Source organism: Hirundo rustica, chromosome 1, assembly GCF_015227805.2.
Source record: "Hirundo rustica isolate bHirRus1 chromosome 1, bHirRus1.pri.v3, whole genome shotgun sequence".
Classification (NCBI taxonomy): Eukaryota; Metazoa; Chordata; class Aves; order Passeriformes; family Hirundinidae; genus Hirundo; species Hirundo rustica.
Window position 1 is genome coordinate 31,425,635 of NC_053450.1, and position 8,470 is coordinate 31,434,104.

An 8,470-nucleotide genomic window follows, 5' to 3' on the forward strand; every position below is an offset into this window, starting at 1 on the left:
TTACAAAATTTGCGCATCTCTTCTGCTATATTTCTTGGGTGATTTTTTATTATTGTAAAAAGGCTGTTTCTAAAGTAGAAACTTGTCCTCCAGACGTTCTGAAGCAGATGTCCTTCTTCTTTAGCAGAAATTAAAAATTATTAGCAGACATGGCTGAAAAAAATGAAGATTTCTATGATATGTTGCAGTGGTCCAATCAATACAAATGCAAGTGACTGGAGTCATAAGAAAGACCATTGTATGAGACTACTAAGAATGACTGCAACTTGAAATATCACAGGAAGACAAAAAATGAAACAACAAAAAGAGAAAAATATATGCTGTCATAGAAACCGATCTTTTCACCTACCAGAGGTCCATTACATCTTTTGGACTATGTGACTTCATTGTCTATGGAAGACAAAGAAGTAATCTTACAAACCTTAAGAATTTATAGAAACTAATCCAAGTGTGACATTTAAACTTACCCCTTCACAAGACTTAGTGCCATTATCAATTACAAGAAGAAATTGAAGTGCTTTCAAAAACTACTGCAAACAAGAACATACATTTGCTGTGTTTTAGGAATATGACCAAGAATATATTTACACAGTGAGTACCAATAACACACCAGTTTGCAATATGTGTATCTAGTGTAGCAGCATATAGAAGAAAAAAAAAAAGAGAGAAAATATAAGTAATAATTCCAGGATACATAAACAGTTTTCCTAACACAGGTACTACTGTCTTTCATGGAATATTTTGAGAATTTAATTCTGCATATTAATAGATAAAGCAGAACACAGTAGGATTCTAAAAAGTCTATGCTAGTCTTATTCTGACTACTGGAACAAGAAGAAGGGAAAAAAAGTCTTAACATAGAATAAAGCACAATATTGAAGTGTGGAGATATTAATATACTGTTTATAACTGTTACTAAATGCATTTGTTCAACATGTTTTATTTGGTTTCTGCTTAAATTATATTGATTGTAATAAATATCATATTGTGCAATTCTTTTCTCTGTATCAGCCCTAAATAATGTAAGAGCTGCCATGAAATACTCTAATCTTACATTATCTATTTTTTTTATTTTCTACCTAAAAAATAAGAGCAGACATAATTTCCTTTCAATATGCATATTTTATGCATTCATAGCAGATATAATGGGGATTTTTTTTTAAACAAATATTATTTCTTAAGGTGCATTCGGCAACATGCATACAATTCAACTACATGAAAATACACTGCAGCAGAAGAAGAACATTCACTTGGTCTTGGTATAAACTTTAATAAAAGAAAACAATTTTCCATAGACAATATACCATCTGTCTCTAAACCATGTGAAAAGAAAAGCTTTTAAAATCCAGCCGCTGCTAATGTGACATGTTGAAACATTAATCACCCCCTAAGGCCAGTATAATTGTAGCTCCATGTTAATTACCTAACAATTAACAGCAGTAATTTCCAAGGGGCAATCAATGAATTAGCTTGTGATTTTCCCACAGACTTCAGTCCCATACTGCCAGCCTGAATGCATTTCAAACTCTGAACCGTGGCTCATCAATGACACTTCTGGTGTATGAAATAAAAATTCATTTGCACCCTCACTAATTAGGCTCGATTATATCCCTATGTGTATTACAAACTCTATTCACTTGCACAAAATCTCTGCCACAGGCATTTTTCTCCATTTAAAAATTCGTTTTCTATTAAATTAGAAGGTCACCTAGCAGGAAAATGTACTAATCAAGATTTTATCACTAACGAATTAAAGGGTTTTAATAAGCAAGTTTAATTAAGTTATCCTAAAAAGTGATAATGGCTATCTCTAATCTATCTGAATGTTTATGCAACTATAGGTGTAGTATATGCAAGGTATGTATGTATTCATGCATACATACCTTGCATATACTTTGAGAACTTTGTAAAACATACCATGTGTACACACAGAAAAAAACTACAAATGAAAATAGTGTCTTTAAATGTTCCCATGATTTTTTTACTCTATTTGTTTATTACATTTCTGCACAAAACTTTATCTAAATTAGTATTTCTGTCTACTCATTTCTTTAATAATCGTTTGACTGGGTGACATAATCCTGAGGTAGACTCAAAGACATCTTGGTTGAATAGGATGTGATCACCTCCTACTGCCCATGCATAAACCTGCTCTTGGTATGCATCAGTGTTAATCTGCTGATTATTAGCCATTAATGTAAATAGACTGAGATGTCACCTTCTTAATTTGCTATTGGTGTATTAACTTCTATTCTTTAAAGATTAAATTATTAAGCACTGACTTTACGTCAAGTAGTATTATGATTTCCCTTTTACTATGTTTACGTTACCAAGAAGAAGGGCAAATTTTGTAGCTAATCTGTTCAAGAAGCCAGATTGGAAGGAATGAATACATTACACTTTCCCTCATTAGACTTAATCAGAATTCCAGTAGTATCACCTTTGTTTGTGCAGAGAACAAAAATGTGAATCTGGTGAATTAAATTTGCAACTTTGGTTTCAGGAAAGATATTGCAAATGTGACCCATATTCCACAGGAGACAATGTGTTCGGGTACAGAGTACTACCCCATTTCTCTTCCAATTACTTTGCCATTCCCAGCCCCTCAGGAGAGAATGGTTTACTCAGCCAAAGGGAAACCACTCATCCTAGCGCTCCTTAAGTGGTTCATTAAAGAGTTGCAGTTCTGAACCAGTAGAAATTCAGCATCTGGCCTATAACAAACATGAAATGGGTAGATAACACTTTCCACCCCCGCAGGCGCATTTTAGGTTGTGGACAGTCATTCCTGGATTATCACCTTTATTGGTAGCTGCAGTATGAGGCACCTTCAGGTCAGCAGAGGTGCATGTGATGGGCATGAGTTCCAGTTTCACAGTCTGACGGTTCTTCAGCTGCTTTCTCTTTCCCTCTTTTCCCAAGATACCATTTTTGTCAAGCTGTTTCCAAGGGGGTGAGAGAAGCCCTCCTCCTGCTAAGCCTGATCAGCACGTTAACTCAAATTAAAGTTTGGTTAAAAGTGACATTCCTCTAAATTCAAAGAAACTGAAACAAAATTTGAGGATACCTGCCAAAAATTTTTGTAAGTAGACTCACTCACAGTTTGCACCCATGTCTGTCAGAGACTGAGGGAATAATTTTCACTGAGGAAGGGGAGATACTTTTCATATCTGCAATGAAGATCCAGACTAGGAAAAATTTCACCTCCCTTGCATCTTGGCCCTGTTTGTGAGGGAGACGCTCACTACTGGAGACCACCAGGATGACTTGATTGTTCTTGTCCTCTTGCAGCGTGCAAAACCGTTTGACCTAAATCCTGGACTGGGCTCAAGAGATCTGCAGAGAGGAGCTAGGTCAGAGTGTGTGCGTGGGGGTCAGGCAGTAGCAGCACAGTGGCAGCTGGAAGGCAGTGGGCATGTACCCTGCACAAGGCTGCAGCTCCATTCCCTGCTCTCCCCGCTATGCTGCAGTAAAATGAGGGGTTTGTAGACATCTCTGCAAGAATCAGAGAATGGCTTGGGTTGAAAGGGACCTCACCTTGTTCCAACCCCCACCGCACCTCCCCACCCCACCCCCGCCATGGGCAGTGACATCTTCCAGCAGACCGGATTGTGCAAAGCCCCATCCAACCTGGCCTAGAACACTGCCAGGGATGAGGCATCCACTTCTCTGGGCAACCTGTTCCAGGGCCTCATCACTCACGCAGTAAATAATTTCTTCCTAAAGTCTAATCTTAACCTACCCACCTTCAGCTTAAAGCCATTGCCCCTTGTCCTATTTTATCACAAGCCCTTGTAAGAGGTCCCTCTGCAAGAAAATCAGTCTGGGGCTGATGTTTCTACAGCCTCTCAGTCAGAGCATATCCATCTTCCATCAGCACAATGCTGTTGGGGTTGTTACCTATAGTCCCTGGTTTTAGTCTCCTTTATTGTTTTTGATGTCTGACTACAATTGCTTGTGTTGTTTGGGGTGTTGAATGAAGAGACCACAGAGGTTTGTCATTCTATCAACCACTTAAAAAAGTTGCCTGCTCTTCAGAAGTGAAATTAAGGCTGAAAAAACCTCATAAAGCAATAATCCTAGCCTGTACATCAAGTTCTTGTCTCAAATATTCCTGATAGATATTTTTCTAATATTTCTTTCTTTGGAAACAACAATGGAGATGAGGAAATCTATCTCACCAGTCTATTCTAAAATTTAGTAACATACATTAGAAAAGCCATTACATCGCTTCTTCTTTTTTTAAAAAAGCACCCTGCTTGTTTAGATATTGTTCCCTTCACTGGCAGATCCCTCAAATTTTCTCAATCTGCCCAGATAATTTAATGAAGAAATAGATGGATTCACAGTTGAAAGTATGTTTCTAATCTACTTCTCCTTCTTCCTGGAAATATGAAACTCTGTTTCCATACTTCAATAGTGATTTTCTTGCACTTACATTTGTAATCATTTTTCCAAATTAAAAATCCTCATATTTTAGTGGTGTGAAAGGTAAGACACATATTAAGAACTTGAAACCTATGATTTTTAGAATACAATATTTAAACCCATCCCTTGACTTTCCTGCGTCTGTGCATATATGTGAATATTCATTTGCTTTAAGGCTTGAAATGAAAAAAAAAAAAAAAAAAAAAAAAAAATTCAAAGCTTCTTTTTCCCATCACAAAATACAACAGACCACCTTAGGCTGTACATATATTTGACCTTGCTGTTCATATTTGAGCTGAAGTTCATCTGGCTAAGTGATGAAGCCCATTGCATCCACATTTTCATTAAGAAAGTCTTCCCACTTGCAGAGAGACTTCTCCAAAGTAACAGACCTCAACAGGCAGCTGTTAACTCTCCATTTAACCTGACTACATATTGGTCACCTCCCCTCATTCTACAATCTTCCTGAGTAGATAGGTAAGAATTTGTTCCTCATTTTGAAAAAAAACCCCATGAAGTTTCAAGGAAGCATACAAGACTTTATCACCTAGTCCAGAATTAAGTTGTACAGAGTAGATAGCAAGACTAAGCTTTTTTGGACAATGAACATAACAATTTTAGATGTCCTAGGCTGCAGGCTTCTAATTTTTCCCTTTAGAAACTATACTATAAAAGATAGCATTCATGTTCTTAAAATATTGCCTTGTCTTCATTTCATCATCATCCATGTAGCATTTGAAAAAGCAGTTAATGTCTCATACCTCATTTTAATAGATGTAGGTACAAGTTTTTCTCCAGATGATGCCTGAGCAGGTACCTAGAACAGAGGCTAAACTGTTAAAGGAAAAAGCAGATATTTATTAAAAAGGCCTTCAAAGGACACACCCTGGGCAGTAAAAGAGCCCAGCCATGGCTCCACACAAGACGGATGACAGATGACATGTTTTCCCACTTTTGTAAGTTTTGGTCCATTTGCATATTTGGGTTAATTGTCCAATTACAGCTTCAGGTTGTGAAGTCCCATCTTCCCAGTTTGCTCTACCCAGTCTTTCTAGCAGGTGTTTATAGCTTTTTGGGCCTGAAGCAAGGGTGTCCTTGGTTCTTGGGCTGGAAAAGGATTGTTTTGTCTAACTACACTGCAAAGAGAACTTGCTAACATTTTATATGAAGTTCAGAGTTATATACTAATGCAGTACAGAATCTAGAAAATATGAAAGCTAAAAAACTTAAGGCATCACAGACACGATGAGGCTGCAACCCTAACCAGTTTCTGGTCATTCTGGCAAAGAAATCAAAGGAAGAACACCAAAATGTCTTAATCTCTTCCCTGTGTGCTGTTGAGCTGTAAAAAGAATATGCCTAAAAGAAACTCTTCCATTGAACTGTCTAACGCATTTAGGTGACTCTTAAAATAAGGCAGCCAAGAAAACCTAACTATATTAAATGAAACAGGGAAAAAATTGCAAACATATAAAGCCGTGATTTCACTGAAGAGATAGAAAGAATATCACTTCTCCATCACATGCCAGTGGGATGTTACCAAACAAGTTTTTTCCACATAACACATTTTAAGTTTCGAGCTTTTAGAAAAAAACCCCATCCTAAAGTAGGAAGAAATTCTAAAACTATTTCCATTCTTCGTATCACAATATAACATTGCCATTTGTTCAGTTTACACCATAGTGCCACATTTAAGGTGGTTAACCACCACAAAAGCTGACACTTGAAAGGTGAGTGTCAGAGCCAGCAACACAGAATGGTGTAATACCTGTCCTTCCAATTTACGGGAATTATGTGATGATTCTCAGTTCAGTGGGAAACATGAAAATGTAGCAGAGACAGCTGAAGCCACATTCAGCCTTGTACACACTCAGTATGGAAAACGTAGGGGCTGTGGGGAAAGACAATCCTCTTTTGAGAGGTGCTAACTGAAAGAAACAGAACTGGAGTAGAGGATCAGTGGAGGATCCAAAAGTGATGCTAGCAGGCACTCAGATTGTGTGGTAGTTTATGAGGGAAATCCTCTTAATTAACAGAAGGTGGAAAACTGTTTGTGCCTGCTGAGCATACACACCCAATTGCCTCGTGATCAATAGAATCAATATTTCCCAATCTGGGAAGCAAGAGAGGCAAGAAGAGAGGCAGAAAAGAGGGGCATGGGCATGGGCATGGGCAGTGAACATAACACTGCTCATGGCATATAAAAGTGTAGTTGGGAAGAAAAGAGATGCAAATGGTGGTAAATAGAAGAGCAACAAGCAAAAGTATTGAGAAACACCACTTCTGACATTTTTCCTGTGTAACTGTTAATTGGTCTGTATTAATTGCAAAGGAAGGTAGATTAAGAAAGTACCCTCCCAGTTCAAAAAGACAAAAGAGAAAGGGTGAACAAGAGACAATGATGAACACCTAAGAAGCTAGAAAGGGAATAATTTCAGTAAATTCAGAAAAATATCCAAATATTCTGAGACTTAACCAAAACCAAAATTCAATCCCAATTCCCTTCTTCTTATAGAAAAGATAAAAATTAAACAGTAGTAAGGATCTGACAAAAATAGGTATAGAGTTTCATTTTATTATTTCTAGAAAATATTTGATATTTTCTTGACTTTCTAAGTTTGATTCAAGACAATAATTTACCAATTCTGTCTTTAACCACAACTTTATGAGTCACAACCATGAGACAAAATCATTCCTTTCATGTATTTCCCCCAATAGAAACATTGATTAAACAATAAGGAAAACTTGGAGGGAACAAAGAAAATAAAACCAAAATTCCTTTATTATTTTACACACCACTGAATTCCATAAACTGAAAACATATTTTCTCTCTTCTCAGTCATCTCTCTCCCCCCTCCTTGTTTGAAAGCAGTGAAATAAAAAAAGATATTGTCTTTAAACTTCAAAAGATTTCTCCTTTCTGTTATCCTTAGAAACATTTTTCAGGTCATCAAAGAGTATTTAGCACTCAATGATTTCTCAATGAAAAAGTCAATTCTTCGTAAAGGAACACTTGTTTCCTATCAGTTTGCTTACCTAAGTGAAAGAATAAACCAAGGAAAATCAGAACTTATACAATAAAAATACTGTGCAGACTCCAACAGGTATGTACCTACTGTATTTATTATATGTGAGTAGTGTACACTGTATTCAGAAGAAAATTAATTGTGAAAAATTCTTCTTTTCTTTTTTCCTATTTTCCTCATCACAGTTTGTAATTACCTTCTGTTTCAATTTCTACAAAAATATCACTGTTTATCCTGCCAAATCTGTTACTGATATTAAGTTTAGCATAGATCTGTATTCGTCTACTTTGGTGACATCATTCAAGAATTGTGATTTAATCAGTTCAGCAATCCATTTCAGGTGGTTTAAATTCTTAATTTCTCTCTTTATTTTACACTTCTAACAATTTATTTTACTTCTGCTATTTTTATACAATTTCTGTGAAATTTAGAGAGACATTTCATGAGGTCTAAGTCTAAAATGACAAAATTTCTTAAAAGCATAATTGCATGTTTCCTGCAATTTCACTTAGCATTGTCCTGTTATTAACAAGTCTTATTAACTTAAACTTTATTGACTTCCTTAACCCTCAAATATAAGTTTATTTCCCTGTATGTGTACTGAAAATCAGACCTTAAAACTTCATGGTAATGTCTCAACATCAGTAGATATATTTTCCAACTAATTCACATTTATAGCAGTGGTACATAAACTTATCTTGGCTATGCAAATGAATTTAGCTCTTTTCATGCACAACACAGTAAGAAATGGAAACATTGGTGTCCACAATTACCTTCTACAAAATCAACATTTCAGTACCAAAGATTTTGTTGCTTGTTGATGCAATTTCAGGTGGTCTTTGGACAGTTCTGTTTCTCTGTTTCTGGACAGGCTTCAAGGCAAAAATCAAATTTTAAGAAAGACCAGCATTTTCCAGTGTGCACATGTGCATTCTTGAGCACAGATTCACATTCTTTAAGTGTAAAGGTGTGCAGGATCTGATTCCCTACACTGTAACATTTTGGATATTTAATTT